Genomic DNA, 18,242 nt, shown 5'->3' on the forward strand with positions numbered 1-18,242 from the left:
ATGGTGCGGTCAATGGTTTGCCGATAGCGTAACTTTGTATGCACCTCGGCGGATTCACACCACAGTTGGTGGTCATCTCAACAGGATGTTCATTGGTCGTAGCATTAACATTTCTCCCTCAATGTCAATCGATATGTAAACATGTTCTGTCATTAAAACCACCATCAAAGGCATTGCATTTAGAAAATGATAAATGTAATTTAACAAATGCATCTAAAAATAAAAATATATAATCCAAACTCCTCCATAAAATAGAATTATTATAATTTATTTATGTAGCTCCAGCATTGTATTCAGTGCTGTAAAGACAATATATTTGACATGTGCATCAGTCCCTGTCCCATTGGAGCTCATAGTCTAAAATCCTGAACACACAATTGCTCACATGCACACACTAGGGGTAGTTGTGTCAGTATAGTATAGTATACATACCCTCTTTGAAAATACAGTGTCATTTCTCCATTGGAAATTTGATTACTTCCTCTATAAAGTGCTTTTCTCAGTTTTTGGAAAAAAATATTTCCAGATGCTCTCTAGAATCAAAGCCATGTTCATGATATAATTTAGGGCAGCTGGAATACATTTTGTATTATATTATCTCAGACTGGATGACTCTCATGTCTTTGTTCCTCTGTTATTTGACTGGCCCAGGAATTCTATTTAAATTCACTAGGATATATATTCATCAAGAGTTGAAAAACCAATATTATCACATGGTGGCTTATCTTCCTCATTAGCTGGTATGATTTTCTTCTAAAATGGAATAAATTACCATAATCCACCTATCAGTTGATCATTCTTATCCTTTGCAAATCAAATCTTACACTTATACAAATACCAACTTAGCCTACAAATAAACACACAGAGGATGGAAGATTGCCAAACAATGATATACATTTTATTTTGGCTTTAAAATACCCTAGTTGGTGCCAAAGAAATTACTCATTGCTATAGAAATTTGGTGGGGTTGTTGGGAAGCCCTTATTTTTTTCTTTTTGACTGCAAACTAAGGTAACTTCTTCTATTACATTGTTTCCAGTGCCTAGTCTTTCTATGTTCATGGCATTTGTGGAACTAGAAGCTGGGTATGGATATAAATGGCTCACTGGCACCAGTAGTCCAACTGTACTGAAAATAACCACAGTACACACACACTGAAGGTTGTGGCCCTTTATTAAAACAAACAATAATTATGTACTTACCAAATCCTTGGGTTTCCTCCTTTTTTAGTCCATGTAGGCATCTACAGAGATCTGAGACCTAGCATGGACCTGGTGCAAGTTTCGATAATGCGACTGATGGTAACATCTAAAGATGTGCTGAGTGGTATTGCTGCTCAAAGTGGGCATCTCCATCAATGCACAATCAGACACACATGTACCCAAAGGAACAGATTGAGGTATGATTAGCATAAAGTCACATTCGCAACACCGGCAAAAGATGCACACAAAGACATGGCTTCATTTGACTCTGGATTAGGCCTTTTGAATGTGAGACTATTCTTTTGTTTAAGATTTTATTAGAGGTGCCAGCAGGTCCTTGATGCCCATGCATGCTAACATTTGTGCCATCGTGCCCAGGCAGCCTTGCTGGGACCTGTAGTCTACCTGTAAAGAACAGTCTTAATTATATTAGTAATTATCTCTGTACCCAAAATCCAATATTGGTTGTCCTTAGGTAGTGTGAAAGCAATTTTTTGGGGGGATTCCCCACTTCCCTAGGGATTCTAGACATCGACTTGCTGACTGTATACTATACAACCATGTTTGACTCCTAACTCCTGGGCCAGTCAGCAATGCTCATACTTGAGACTAGAGATAAGCATGTTCAGCTTTCCAAAAACTAAACCCACCCAAACTTTGCATATATCCCAAGGGAGATCCGAGTCCTGACTCGGTTATCTCCATCAGAATTGGATCCCAAAATGAAGCAAAACGTCATCTTCCCATTGTTGGATCTCACATTGTTTTGGGTTGCATATAAAAGTCCCTCCCATTTGTTTGGCTGCCATTTCGAAATATTAACCATGTCCAAATAAATACATGTCTACACATTAATTGGCTGAATGACCATTCTGACCTTCTGAATGTTATCAAGTCACCACACCTAGAGAGCGGGTTCATTCACTTTAATGTGCATGGGGTAAATCATTTAGGAGCTCCAATGTAAAACCAATGCCTCTCGCATCAAAGTGGCTGACAGCGAAATGGGGAGAGGTAGTGAGGGTAGGGTTCCAGCACTAAAAAGAAAAAAGGACTAGTTTAGTTAGCTTGGCAGCAGTACTTAGCAGCAGTGAACAGTCACAGAGTGTCCCTTATCTGTATAAAAGGCAGGGGCACTGTGTCTGTGTGGAGTGGACTTAGGAAGGCTGCTGTGTTGCAGTCTCAAGAAGGGGCAGTGGGCACTTTGGAGCTCATTCAGACATGATCACAAGATGCGGCCACTTGCTGGCAAAAAGGGGCCGGATATTTAAATGAAGTGCTCACACTGCGTCGTGTAAGGACGCCCTCTGTCTTAGCGAGCTACAGCCAAGTGCAGTCACAAGTGTATAAAGATGCCCCCTTGCCACTTGCAACACACGTCATCTCTGGGAACTGTAAGATTAATCGGTACCATCGAGAGCCATCGGAGCTGCTTGCAGCCCTTGAGGTTGCCTTTCCCCACCGCAAGCACAGCGATTAGTGCTGACTGAAATACATGCAGGTGATGTGTACAATGACGCTACTTTGCTAATTATGCACACCCTTTAAACAGCGTTTGGCGGCCTGATACGCCTGCGTCTGCAAAACCACTCTCCCGTTTACAAGCACCTTCCCCTGTTACCACCCACAAATGGAACTATCTGTCACTCAAAGAAGCGACCTGATAGTGGCTTACGAGCAACCAAAAACAGATTGCAAAGACTGGCTTGTGCACGCGCACTGCGAATTATATGCATGTGCAGACAGGCAAAAATCACTCACAGCGAGCGAGCACACCTTAGTGACCGGATCTGAATCCGGTCCTTTGTATCATACTGTCTGGACTTTGCTGGTCATCTCTTGAAAAAAAAAAGAAAAAAACCCTGTGTATTATTACTGTTTGGGTGGTCATTGTTTGACACCTGTAAAAAAAAAAAAAATATTAAAAAGACCATTTACATTGTTTGTGGAAGTCACTAGTTTAAATAAAATTAGATTTTTTTTTTTTTAAATTTGTGTGTTTTTTGTCTAGACTAATGATTGACAGGTGTTATCTGGCATTATGGTGTTATCTATGCAGTCACAAAAAGTTTGTGTGGAGTTTTAAAAAAAATCAAATCATATTTTTCTTGTTTAGAATAATTTGTGTCTTTCAGATTAGTGAATGTCAGGCAGGCCCATAATACAAGAGTAACGCACAGTAGCTTCAGGGTCAGCGTGTTATGTGTACAGTGTGTTGGAGATGGTTTGTGTGGACTTATAAAGATCAATTCGTAACTTTCTTGTTTAAAATAATATGTGTATTTTAGGCTTTTGAATGCCAGGCAGGCCCGTGATACAAGACTAATGCACAGTAGCTTCAGGATCACCATGTTATTTGCGCAGTGTGTTGCAGACAGTTTATACAGAGTTTTAAAAAAATCAAATCGTATTTTTCTTGTATAAAATAATTTGTGTCTTTCAAACTAGTAAATGCCAGAAAGGACTGTGATACAAGATTACTGCACAGTAGCTTCAGGTTCACAGTGTCAATAATATCTGTGCAATGTGTTAATATGGATCAGGAAGATCAATTGATAGAACAGCAGGAGCAGCAAACAAGTACTAGTGATGCAGCTGCTGCCACCAGTCAACATAAAAAACCATAAAATTGCCAACATGCCATCCACCACACATAGTTGCAAGGCTCAGGCCTTGGCATTTATTTATGAGTGCTGATGGTTTTACAACTGCTGTCAGTCAGGCATCTTCTTCTGCATCACATGATGATGCAATAAATTCTCACTCAGTTGCTAGAGGAGGTGTAAAAAATTAAAACGGGAAAATCAGTGCTAAAAAAACCTAAGGCAGAAATCAAACTGTTCATCTAAAACATCACAAATCCTTGAGGAGAGTTTAAGTGTGTCCATGAGTGCTATGTTTGAGTCTGAACTTTCTGATACTGTACTCATAGAGAAGCCTCCTTCCTCCATTTATGCACTCTCTGCAAATGTTGGGATGAGCAGCACAAGTAAAGATGCTGACATAGAAATTGGGGATGGTACTGTAGAAATGCAACAGAGTGAGAGGGTATGTGTGTAGCTGATGCTGTTAATGAGGATTTTGATGATGAGGATGTTTTTGAAATCAGCTACCAGTGGAAACAGTTCTTGCCCATGATAAGAAGAAGGACATTGTCATGCCTGAGCATTAGATAAAAAAATCTACCTCTTATGTGCAGAATTATTATTACCCAAATCCTGACAACAATTGCATTGCCATCTGTAGCATTTGTAAAGCCATAATAAGTAGAGGTAGGTACCTTAACCATCTAGGAACCTCCTCTCTGTTATGTCACTTAAAGTGCATTCATTAAATATTTTTTGTAAAATCACAAAAATTATGTTAAACAAACGAGCAGTCCAGCATCAGCTAGCTTTTGTCTCTCAGCTAGATCCCTGCACTTGCAATCTCCAACACCTTTATCATCAATATCCTCATTAATAATCAGAGCTAGTACTGCATCCAATTTGCTTAGGCTAACTGAGTCCTTCCCTATCCTGGTTTCCTCAATAGAATTCTTGAGAGCTAGGCCTGTGCTGCTGTGGCTGGATCTTCATCCCACAAGCGGAACAAGAATATTAATAGTAGTAGATGAAAAAACAATTGACTGTTAAACAATCCTTTGCAAGAGGAAGAAAGTATGATGGCTATGCTAGTATTAGATCCGCATCCGATATCCGCCATTAATGTATTGGGTTTTAGACAGTTAATTGAGGTCTTCTGTTCTGGCTTCCAAATTCCATCTTGATTCCATTTACTAGAAAAGCAATTCCTTACCTGTACCAGGATGTTAAAAAAATGCCATCATACCAACTGTCCACTTAAACAGATATGTGTACAAGCGGTACTGGGCAGACAAAAGATTACATGAAACCCTTCAGTGTGTACTTGGAAAGAGTTTTCAGCACAGCCAGGAACCTAGTCGGCGATCAGTGTAGGAAGCTACTTCCTCAAAATGTGGAAAAGACAAAAAAAATTCTAAGAGAAACACCTATACCAGCAATTATGGTGGATTCCAGCGGGGATGAATTAATATTGTGTGAAGGTGACATAAACACAAATGAGGGTAAGGGTGAGGATGACTTTTACGATGACATCTTGCCACTATAGAGATCATTGTCAGTTTGTTAGTATAGCTGCCTTAAGCCCATAATTAACAACGAAACTGTTAGCTACCCATTCAGCCACAAAAGTGGCAGTTCCTGTCACTAAAGTGATTGGTTTGTTAAACTGTGAATGCCTTTTATAATATATAACATAAGGGTGGAAAGGAGGGCCCCAGGATAACTCCATCTTGCCTAAGTTTTTTTTAATTATGGGCTGTTTGAGGCCATTGGTGATGGGCATTTGTTATAAAAGGTTACATTGCGGTTCCCACCATTGAAGTCAATAGTAGGAACCGCTTATTGGCTTAGAGAGGTGGAGTCTCAGCTAATGAATGCTCATCATATTAATTTCTTTGTGAAAAGACACAGATGAGCCCTCGCTCACAATGTATCATCCTTAGAGGATGGAACTGTTCATGGGCTCAGGTAATGGTGGTTTGTTTTTTGCAAAGAATTGGAAGCCTACATGGACCAAAGAGGACCGGAACCAAGTGGTAGGTGAGTAAGGATTATTTATTTTCAGTTGTCATGGATGCCACATAGAAAAAATGACATGAATGTCTACAAGGATTATAGGTGAGTGTGAATGTCTGTGCAATAAACTTTAATATTTATTTTACTGGTGAACTAGAGCTACCAGTGGGCCATTAATGGCCCATATACTGGTACTTGTGGTTCTCCATGTTCCAGCATGTAGGGGAGGCTTTCTGGGACCACTAGTACTACTGCAAAAGACAATATTATTGAATATAACTTTTACACAACCAACATGGCACACACAGGCACAGGAGAGCTGGGTATAAACCCTGGGCTATCAGACCAGTTTTGGGGTTCCCTGGAGAGGAGGAACCCCTCTATTGATGAGAAAGCTTTGGCCAGGGGACCAAGTGAAAGGGTACCCTAGCTGTGGCATTACACTCCCACTATAAAGAGTCTGGTGCTGGTTGTGAAAAATACAGGGGACCCCTACTTATTTTGTCCTCTGTATTTCCACAAACAGGACTGGTTCAAAGAGCCTGGTGCTGGTTCATGAAAATACAGGGGAACCCTACGTTAGCTCCGCCTGTAATTTCACAACCAGGACTGGCTGAGAAAATCCCGGTGCTGATTATGCTTTTAGGGGGAACACTGCATTTTTTATTTTTTACATTTTACTATTTTTTTAAACACAGAAGCTTGCATGGATCCCCTGGATTTGTGCATGTTTCTGTGTAACTAAGAACTGTCCAGACTATAATTACTAGGCTGAAGCAGGTCTGTTTTTTTATGAGTTTTTAGTCAGTTGTAGTGTGCGAGTTAAACACTTGCACTCTATTACATTTCCCGAGTTATATTTTCACAATGGTAAAACATCTGGATGCAAGCTTTGTCATTGCGAGTTGCATGGGTGTGAGAAACATGCGAGTTTGCATGTTCTCACACCCTTTTACATAGGATGAGTTCTAAAAATACTACTCTCTATGCTCATTCTCCTTGACCTCTCTGCTGCTCTGGACACTGTGAACCACCCTCTCCTGCTGCAAAGCCTTCACTCCCCTGGTCTGCATTGACACTGCCCTCTCCTGGCTATTCTCTTACCTCTCTGACTGATCCTTCTCTGTCTCCTCTCATTACTCCTCTTTGCCTCTGCAGTCTCTTACAATAGGTGTTCCCCAAGGTTCTGTTCTTGGACCACTCTTCTCTCTCTACACATCCTCACTAGGTGAACTATTCAGCTCTTTTGACCTCCACTATCATCTCTATGCTGATGATACTCAGATCTACATTTTCCTACCCTGACCTCTGCCCCTCTCTCCTCACTCGTATCTCCATCTGTCTCTCTGCTATCTCTTGCTGGATGTCCCAGCGATTTCTTAAACTTAATATGTCAAAGACTGAGCTGATTATTTTCCCAACATCCAACATAAATGCACTTCCCACCATTTCTTAATCAATTGATGGCACAATTATCTCCTCTAGCCTCAAAGTGTGCTGTCCTGGAGTTATCCTGGAATTCCCCCCCTCCTTCAAATTACATATCCAGAATCTCTCGCAGTCCTGTCATTTCAATCTAAAAATATTTCCAAGATTAGACCCTTTCTTACCCAGGATGCCACTAAAACCCTCATACACTCATTGGTCATCTCCAGATTGGACTACTGTAACCTCTTCCTATCTGGTCTCCCCAACTCCCTTCTCCCTTCTCTCTTCTCTACAGTCTGTCCTCAATGTTGCTACTTGGCTTATCTTCCTCTTTAAACACTCTGCATCTGCCTCCCCTCTCCTACAAGCTATCCACTGGCTCCCCTTCCCTTTCAGAACCCAAAGCAAGGTTCTCACACTCACAAAGCCCTCACCCATTCCTCTTCTATTTACATGTCTTACCTCATCTCCCTTCACTCTCCTGTCTGCTCTTTTTGTTCAACAAATGGATGCTGCCTCTCATGCCAATTGATTACTTCCTTCCGCCCCCACCTCCAAGATGCTTCCCACCTTTGGAAATTTTCTCCCTCTTCCCATCAGGCACTCCACCTCTCAAGAATCCTTCAAATGGGCTATCAAAGACCCACTACTTCATCAAAGCCTTCCAGCTCTCATCTTAACTTGCTGCTGAATGCTCGTTGTTCCCTTTCTATCCCATCTGTGTCACACCTGTTTGTCTAGCCCTCCCCTTTAAAATGTAAGCTCTTAAAAGCAGGGCCTTCTAAACTCTTGTGCTTTTCCTTACTTTACTTTCATCTACTTCTTACTCCCCACTAGGGCACCTAACACTTGGTTGCTTTGCTATGTTGCTTATCTGGGTGTTATGGTTGCTAATGTAGCAATGTATATTATCCTTGTCCTCATCCTGTTTTGTATTGTACTGTAAGTCACTGGTCAACCTATTTGTTTTTGTACTTTGTAAGGCGCTGCAGAACACTTGTGGCACCTTATAAATAAATAATAATACTAAAAGTATAGCTCTATACTAGGACATTTTCAAAACTTTTGCCCTATCACATTTTGCCCTTGGTTTCTAATATGGGTTTGTATAGTTTATTAAACTGCAAAACATGGGACATGTTTACCCAGTTGTAATTCATAAATAATTTCTGCCCTGGCAGTGTAGAGTGTGCTTTCCTTCCTGTGGTCCTGTGTGAAATGGCACCTGAATCCCCATGCAAGAGACATACATTGAATCCAAAACCCACAAAATTAAATGCCAGAGTGAAGACATTTTGCCTTGATTTGGAATCTAAGCCTGGCATGAAAAACCTGAACCTGGACTCAGATCCCATCTGATCCCCCTCCTCCCTCATAAATTAGCTTTACAAGAAAACAATAAAATTACTCTTCCAAACAAAACAATCCTTCATTCCTTTCCCTGCCTTCCACTACATAAATACTCTACCACCCTTGGGCCTTTAATCTAGTTCTTGATTAATAAAAAAAATTATTGGTTTCTAATATGGGCCACTGCAATGCCACTCTGTTTTTTAGATGTGCCATGTTGGAACTTCCAAATGCTGAAAATGTCCAGAATTTTTTATGGCCACAGACAGCATCTTCTGCATGCTCTTTTCATTTATTTTTTTAAAATTATGAACCACCAAGTTAATGTTGAAGGACAAAGATGACACATGTTCACCTAAATGTAATTATTAATTAATTAATCAATCAATCAATCAACATTCATTGGGATTTTAGATGCAGGCTTTTTAACAATCCTTTCCAACTCTCTGGTATTCTTTTTTATAATTATAATAACTTTATGTTCTCCCCTCATAAATTTGCTTCAGGAATCAAAACATTAAATTAAATTTATAAACAAATCAATCCTTCTTTCATTTCCTTGCCTTCCAGTACATACAGTATATAATCCATGTCCCTTAATCCTGTGATTTGGTCTTGATTAATAAAAACATTAATGGTTTCTAATATGGGGTCATGTAGTTTTACTAAATTGCCATCCTGTATGTCACTGCAGTGCCACTCTGTTTCCTAGATGTGCCATGTTGGAAGTTAAACTGCCATGTGTTTCTGCCACCCACTGCTGTTGCTTACAGGAGCTTAGTCAGCTAGATAGCTCGATCCAACATTTTGGACTAAACAGGAAGAAAATAGTATTGTAAGCTGTGAGTTGGTTAAAATTGATTGGAAATGAATGTCATTGAGGTTAATAATACTGTAAGAACAAAAATAGGCCCAATTTATGTAATTTTAGATGTTTTATAATTTTATTTAAAAATACAGATCCAAAACTAAAATATGAATTAGAACTATAACAAATACATGGGGTTGGTGCACATCACTACCTCTTACCAGACCTTGGACTGAACATGACCTGCCTCTATCTTTGCCAAACATATTTGGATATATGGTACCTTGGATTGTATCTGACCGGCTTCTTTCTTTGACCATCATATTTGTGTACCTTTTACCAAACTTGATTAATAATTATACAATATTTTACTGAGCACATATATCATATCATAAAACCTCTCTGATATTGGAACCCATCATTTGTTATTAAAGAGTATAAACTCTAGTAACTAAATTACAGAGTCAGTCAGCTGGCATTGTTTACATCCTTCTGCCAGATCTGTACATCATCTTTATCCTGGTATTACTCTCCTATATAACCCCAGAAGACCTAATTTCTCCTCAAACTATCTAAAGAAGTAGAGTGTCCTGTAAAACATGTAGCACTTAGAGGGGACTCCTGTCCCCATCCTTACCGGTTTGTATTCAGCATACTGGTGGTCTGGATGCCGATGCTTATCTTACCGGTGACAGAATACTGACTACAGTCATAATCCTGACTCTGGCATCGCAACCGCCAGATGCCGAAGGTAATAAGCATGGGGGGGATTAGGGTTAGGTTTAGGCATTAGGGTTAGGCACTAGGGGGAGGGTTAGTGTTAGGCACTAAGGGGGAGGCATACGTTTAGGGTGCAGGGAGGATTAGTTTAGGCACTAAGGGGAGGTTAGGTTCATGCACCATTGAGAGAGGGTTAGGGTAGGGAGAGGGGGGTTTTTCATACCGACCACCAAGTGTTGGTGTGCTAACCCTGTCGGGATCCATGCTTCAGAATTCTGACCTCCTGGATCCCATCTGTTAGTATTTCCTACCAATTCCTCTTTATCAACCCATTTTTCCATCATCTCTTTTCAATTTTCATTTACTTTTATAAATATTCATATTTTGTATCATTTTAACTAATTATTTATTTCAAATTATTTGTATGTTTGGAGCTTTATACTGTAAACATTCCAGAAACACTGCCATGTCTTGAGTTAGTGTGGCTACTGTATATGCTCTGAATCAGGGCCCACCTCCATAAATATGGAGCGTCCTCCTGGATGCTCATATAGCTGTGGGTCACCACCCACAACCTATATGAGCGTGCAGGATGATGGTCGCGATGGTCTTGACCATCGTGACCATCGCCAGTGCGAGTAGAAGCCTGCGGTTGAGTTTCTCAAACGCAAGGCCAGGAGTGATTTTGGCTCTATCAGAGCCAAAATCACTCCCACTGACATCACTAGTGATGTCAGTGGGGCCGGCTTCTGATGGTAGGCATTCCCTTGGGAACGCCTCCGTCTGGCAGGCATGCCCCCGGCACGCCCACCAAAGGGGGCGTGCTGTCAATCAACATCGACGGCACGCCCCCTTTGATCAGACACAACGAGCGAAGGAAAGTCCTTCTATTGTCGCGTCTCGCGCATGCGCACGACAGAGCTCCCTCCGTTGTGCGCATGCGCAGTGCACACCATCGACCCACTTGCGAGTGGACAGCCACTCGCGAGTGGGTCTGAATCAGGCCCAATGTTACAATGAAAACTTTGTATCTAATTGCATTGACCCCTCTGTTATAATAAATACTTACATATTTTACAAATACTGTGTATCAGCAATTAAAATGAAAGAATAACACAACGACTGGTCTTCTTAATTTGAATATATATTTATATTTTTGCCTTCTGTTTACCTTTCTCACAGCATGATACAGTTATATTAAATTGTGGTTTTCATAAATAATGTTTGCCTCTGCATTAACTATACCTTAGGGGTGTTATTTACATATCATATCAAAGAAAAACATTGAAGGCAATTAAAAAAAAGAGTATGGGGCTAATGCAGAGTTGTTTGCAAAACAAGGGTAAATTAATCTATGGAGAAAATAGCATATTTACACACACAGCCTATGTAGAGTAAATCACCCCCCCCCCACCCCAAGTTGGCAGCTTCAGTGTCTGACTTACACTAGAGGGTAAATTTACTAATAATGGAGTTTTTTTTCTTTCAACTCAATTAGCATTGCTGAAACTCAGGTGATTTGAGGCTCCTGAAACTCACAAATTTACAAAAAGTGAGTTTATCTGAGAGCAGGTTGGCCGATGGTGAAGCAGAATGAGATTTCTACCCCGAGTACCAAGTTTTGAAGGAGATTACTCACCTGAGATTGCAGTGCTTTCTCTCTGCAAAACTCTCCCTAGCAAGCAGCCTGCACATATCAGGGAGACATGTGAAGGCTGATTGTGTGTTGTACGTGTAAAAAATGGGTTAATTGTTAAAATAAAATGACGCAGTGTCGCCCCGCCAAAAGCATAATCAGCACTGGACTTGTCAGCCAGTCCTGGTTCCAAAAATTATGGGGAACAAAAAGACTAGGGTTCCACTGTAATTTAGGAACCAGCACCAGGCTGCAAGGCCTGTCCTGATTTTAAATATAGGGCAGAAAAATTGCGTAGGGGTCCCTCTATATTTGAAACCAGCACCAGACCAAAAACGACCATAGTGTAATTCCACAGCCAGGAGACCTTGTCACCGGGGCTCCATGGCCAAAGCAGTAAACCCCAAGCTGGTCAGGCCAACCTGGGGATCTCAGTGGAGGTGGGTACCCCCAAAAAAGGGTTCCCCTATCTCCCAAAACCACAGGCTTGGTCTGAAGCCCAGGGCACCCCCATACCCCGCACCCCTGGGCTGTGGGTATGGGGGTAATAAAGTGTTAAATAATAGTAAACTATTGTATTTTACAATGAAACTACAGGTGTCAGCATGCCTGCCCTTTAGCACCTGTGGAACTACAAGTACCAGCAGGCGGCTGGCACCCATACCTCCACAGTAAAATAAATAGTTAAATAAAGACAGTACACACATACTGTTGATAGTATAAATTTATTACACACATACCTAAATCACACATACTTACCTTTACCAGCCAGTCAGTGTACTTGTCCCAAGTAAAAATCCTTGTGGATGGACCTTCAACAAAGATCCTATACACACCTACATCCTGGCACTGCTCTCCATACCATCCAGGGTCTTGTCAAAACAACAAACCAACTTACCTGAAACTATGCCAAACATGTGTAAGTATATGCTGTTACACATGGGTCCCAGCCAATGAGCGGCCGTTACATATAAAGTGGTGGCTGACTGGCTAGCAGCCAATGAGAAATAACAGATGATTTTGGTAATCTGTCATTTCGTGAGGTGTAAGTATATGTAACAGCATATACTTACACATGTTCAGCATTGTTTCAGGTAAGTTGGCTTGTTGTTTTGACAAGACCCTGGATCATATGGAGGGAGCTAGGTGAGTATATGATCTTTTTTGCAGGTCCATCCACATGGATTTCTACTTGGAGAAGTGGAGAGAAACATCTGGCAGAAGGTAAGTATGTGTGAATGGGATAGGTGTATTTATTAAACTTGTATAGTGTGTGTTGTGTATTATTTAACTATTTATTTTACAGTGGAGGTACGGGTGCTAGCTGCCTGCTGTCACTTGTAGTTCCACAAGTGACAAAAGACAGGCATGCTGTCACCTGTAGATCCACTGTAAAATACAATAGTTTACAACTTTTTAACACTTTATTACCCCTGTATCCACTGCTATAGGAGTACGGGGAAGAGCCCAGGGCTTTAGACCAAGTCTGGGCTGCTTGGGAGAGGTAGAACCCCTTCTTGGGGGGTCCCCACCTCCCTTGAGGTCCCCGGCTTGGCCTGACTGGCTTGGGGTGAGAATTCTTTGGCCTTGGAGACTCGGTTCCTAAATTACAGTGGAACTCTACTCATTTTGTTCCCTGTACTTTTAGGAACCAGGACTGGCTGACCAGTCCAGGGCTGGTTATGGATTTTGGGGGGGGACCCTACGTCTTTTTTTTTTTTTAAATGTAACCCTTTATTTTTTATTTACAGGTAGAAACATACATGGATCACACTGATCTGGGTATGTTTCTGCCAAACTCAAAGATCACAGGCAGGTGAATTGATTTCACAAATTTTTACAGGAGTGTTGTCTGCTCTCATGAGAGTTTATAAACTTTCATCTTGGTAAATTCCCGAATCCTATCTTCACTAGTATAAAAGGTTCTTGAGCTTAGTCGATGGTGAATTGAAGAGAGTTTGCTAACTCTCCAGTATTTTCCCGTAGCAAAGGAGATTTATCTCCTGAGTTTAACATGAGTAAATCTGCGAGTGGAAAAAAATGCCCAAACTCTCCAGAGATTGCTAACTCGACCAGACTTGATTCTTAGGTCTTCATTATCATGCTGTAGCTACTAGAGATGAGTGTTTTAGATTCTGAGACACCCCAGAGAACTGAATTTGGAGTTTTAGTATATAAATGAGTCACAATTAAGTTCCTTCCACCAAATGTGGTTCCTAAATGAGACAAAACATAATTTTCCCAAAAATCTTGGATCTTCTGTGTTTTGGATTTCATATAACTCTCTCCCTTGTGATTTCAGGTGTTATTTAAATCTGGAGAGTGCATCATGAAGAGGATGGTCTTTTTTGCATAGACCAACATTTCTATTATTGCTCTTGCAAATTAGTAATTTATAACATATTTGATAACCAAAAAAAAATCCAACTTTAAAACTCTAGGATTCCTGACAAGACTAATGAAGTCAAGAAAATTAATAGCTGCACTGCAGAGCTGCAAATACTTTATTTAAAAAATTGCCAATCCCTCTCCCTCTGTCATGGCTTGTTGTGTAGGATTGGATGGCTTGCTGCTGTTCTTCCATTCTCTAAAGCATATAAAGGGTGGAATTCCACCTTGTTACAACCTCATACTTCAGATGGTGGAATGGAAAGTTGAACTTTTCTTGCAACCGCTGCAATCTTCTACATGCAGTTGCTGAATGGGAAAAATGTCATGAAATATGTTTCAGGCCACAGAAAGTATCTATTGTAACTTTTTTTGCACCACATATCTGATTGTGTGAGCAATACATGTGATGTGTTCAAATTTACCCAGCTATAATGCTTTCACAATAATTGTGGAATATCAGAAATTACAAATCTTGAGGATAGTCCAAGCGGGGTATGCCATTTTGCTATGACATTCCTTAATTTTTCTAACAGGTTGACACCATTATTTATCTTAGTGAAGCTGATGATACAGAGAGCAGTGTATCTGGGAGTGAGCTGGCATTTTGTGTTACCTACTGCTACTTCTGCTGCTAAAGGCAATGCACCCACCTGGTGGGTTGTTACAGTCATGTAAACTTTCTTTTACCCAGTACTGCTTTTTCACATCTATGGTTACGTGGACAGTGGGTACAATGGCATTTTTTAAGAGAAGAATTAGGTATTTTAGCGTCCAGGCAGTGGCAATGAAATTATTTTCTGGTAAAATGGAACTGAGATGGAATTCTGTTACAAGAATTCAGTAACAAGAATTCAGTAATGAGAATTCAGTACCTGTCAAAAACCTGATGCATTAATGGCAAATATTGCATGCAGATCTAACACTAGCATAGCTGTCATGGCTTCAGTGACCCTTTGTACAACTGAGTGACAGCTGTCATGCTTGCTTCCTCTTGCAAAGGATTGTTTAATAATACTGTAAATAGTTTTTTGAAACTACTAGTAGTATTCTTGGAGCCCTTGTGGGATGAAGATTCACCCCCAGTAGCAGCAGCAGCAGGCCTAGTGTTCAATGACTCATCTAAGGAATTCTGAATATGGGATGACTCAGTTATCCTTTGCAAATTGGATGCAGGACTAGCTCAGATCATTAATGAGGTGATTGATGATGAAAAAATGGGAGCTAACTGACAATAGACTGCTTGCTATTATTTTAACAAAATGTTAAGATTTTGTCATAAATTTTTCATTAATGTGCTGAAAGTGATGTAACAGGGAACAGTTTACTAGATTATTAACATTTCTACCTCTACTTCCTTTGATTTTCAAATGCTACAGATATCTTGACAACTGTTGTTAAGTTTTTGGTAAAAATAATTCCACACATAGAAGTGGATTTTTTGGTCTTATGCCCAGGCATAACAATTGCCTTCTTCTTATCACAAGCAAGAACTGCTTCCACTGGTGCCTGATTACACACATTAACAACATCCTCATCATCAACATCCTCATTAACAGCATCAGCTACACAAATATCCCCCTCATCCTGTTGCACTTTCCATCCTTCATTTCTATGTCAGCATCTTTATTTGTGCTGCTCATCCACAGATTTGCAAAGGGTGCAGAAATGGTGGAAGAAGGCATCTTTGTTCTGTATCAGAAAGGTCAGGCTCACATATAGCACTCGTGGACACGATTAGACTCTTCTCAAGAATTTGTGACATTTCTGAACACAGTTTGCTCTTCTGCAATAGTCATTTTTTTTCAGCCCTGATTTTTCTGGTTTTAATTTGTTTGACACCTTTTCTAGACTCTGAGTGAGAAAGTCTTGCATTGTCATGTGAGGCACGCCTGACTAACACCAGGTGCAGAACCAATATTCACAAATAAAAGCCAAGGCCTAAGCCTTTCCTTGCCACTGTGTATGGTGTAAAGCATGATGGCAATTTTTTGTTTTTCTTCAGTAAACTTTCCTTTTATTAGAGGTCATGTTTTTTCTTTAGCAATGTAAAATATTGTTTTGATTCCAGATGCCATGACTTAAACCCTCTATGTCCTTGAGCACTTACTTTAGTAGATACATTGAAAGACTAGAATCATCATGACTGGTGGCAGCATCTGCTGCGCTGGCACTTTTTTGCTGCTACTTCTGTTTTATTGATTGATTGCTGACTCACTGTGCAGATATTATTAATACGGTGACCCTGAACTTAAACACACATAAATTTACAGTTTAAGCAAGAAAAAGTTTTATTTAAAAAATAAACTCTCGAGATCTGCAACATACTCCACAGATAATAAGGCAGTGGCCCTGAACCAACTGAGCATTGGTGTTGTATCACAGGCCTGCCTATAATTCACTAAACACACACAAACTTAAAGTTTAAATAAGAAAAATAATAATAAAACTCCTGTAAACTGCGATGCACTGTGCAATTATTAAGGCATTGACCCTGAATCTACTGAGCTTAGGTATTGTATGATGGGCTTTACAGATGTAAGTGGCTGGCGCTACATTGCCTGTGAAGTCTAACAATAGAACCAGAATGCAGCCAGGAACAGCAGGAGCTTTCAACAAGGCCCCTCTAAAGATAATTGTATTGTTAAGTTGTTCCAGCGCTTCCTGTGAACTAATGAAAGTCTTTTCTTTTTGGTATTTTTCTCCAAAGTAAGAGTAAGCAGACGTAGGATCTGAGAAACATGTTGCTACGTATTCATTATTAGAATCCTCCACTCTTTAATTTCTCCTTTTTCTACTTTTAAGTTTTGGAATTATCTTTACTTTATTTATTTATTTATTTTTGCATTTTTATATATATTTTATTTTAATTTAAGCAGAAATTGTATGTTTTTTGAGTTCTGGTGAAATTAACAACATACCGCTAAGACCTTTTTTTATCATATACAGATTAAGAAATAAAATTACTGTTTGATAAAGAAATTAGTTTATATCCACAATTATTTTGGACAGGATTTAAGGACCCATAGTAATATACCAATGGACATCGGGATGAGAAAATTAATGTTCGAGGCGTATAATATATCCCATTCAAGGTGAGTGCACTGCATATTGTGTAAAATCTTGGATTGGGTAAATTGATCTGTACCATGGAGGCTTGTTGTATTTATTTCCCCATTTACAACACTTTGTGTGGTTGGAATTGAAGAAAGGACAGTGTTGCATTTTGCAACCACCGCAGTACCACAGTGAAAATTGGGTCCAATGTCTACAACTCACTTCTGGGGGGTGAGTGTATATCAACTTTTCACAATTTATAAAACATTGTTACAGTTTTACACTATATAGTTTCTTTTTCTTTTTCAGATATTTTTTGGAGAAAAATACCAAAAAGATAAGAATTTCATTAGATCACAGGAAGCATTGGAACCACTTCACAATACAATTGTATCATGGACCGCTTCCTGGTATACACTAAACACAAACAAATTTAAAGTTTAAAAAAAAAAAAGCTTTGTTTTTAAAAAAAAAAAATTTTCTCACAATTGCAACGCACTGCGTAGATGTTAAGGTAGTGGCCCTAAACCTGCTGAACATTAGTGTTGTTTTACGGGCCTGCCTGGTATTCACTAAACACACACAAATTAAAAGTTTAAACAAGAAAAAGAGTTCTGTTTTAAAAGAAAAACTCCCCACGACTGTGACATACTGCACAGATATTAAGGCATTAGCACTTAAACTACTGAGCATTTGTGTTGTATCACTGGCCTGCCCTGTCTGAAGTTTACAGGAAACACACACCAGTTTAAAATACAAATTAAGAAAACTTTTTTTTTCAAATTTTTTAAACAAATGACCACCACAAACAGTTAATGTTATTTTTTTTCTAGTTTGTTTTAAAGCAAGTGACCAGCAGTGACCAACACAAACAGTAGATGGCTTTTTTATAGACAGTGTCCAGTGGTGGATTCGGGGGGGGGCAAGTGCCACCCCTATCATTTTCAGACATTATTTTTTAACTTTGCAGCCCATGGGAAGCGAACAGAGGGTCTCATTCAGAGCGATTGCAAGCGGGGTGATGTTGAGGACCTGCGCACGCGCAGCAGCCA

This window comes from Taudactylus pleione, unplaced genomic scaffold (genome assembly GCF_031769625.1).
Source record: "Taudactylus pleione unplaced genomic scaffold, aTauple2 ptg000318l, whole genome shotgun sequence".
NCBI lineage: Eukaryota > Metazoa > Chordata > Amphibia > Anura > Myobatrachidae > Taudactylus > Taudactylus pleione.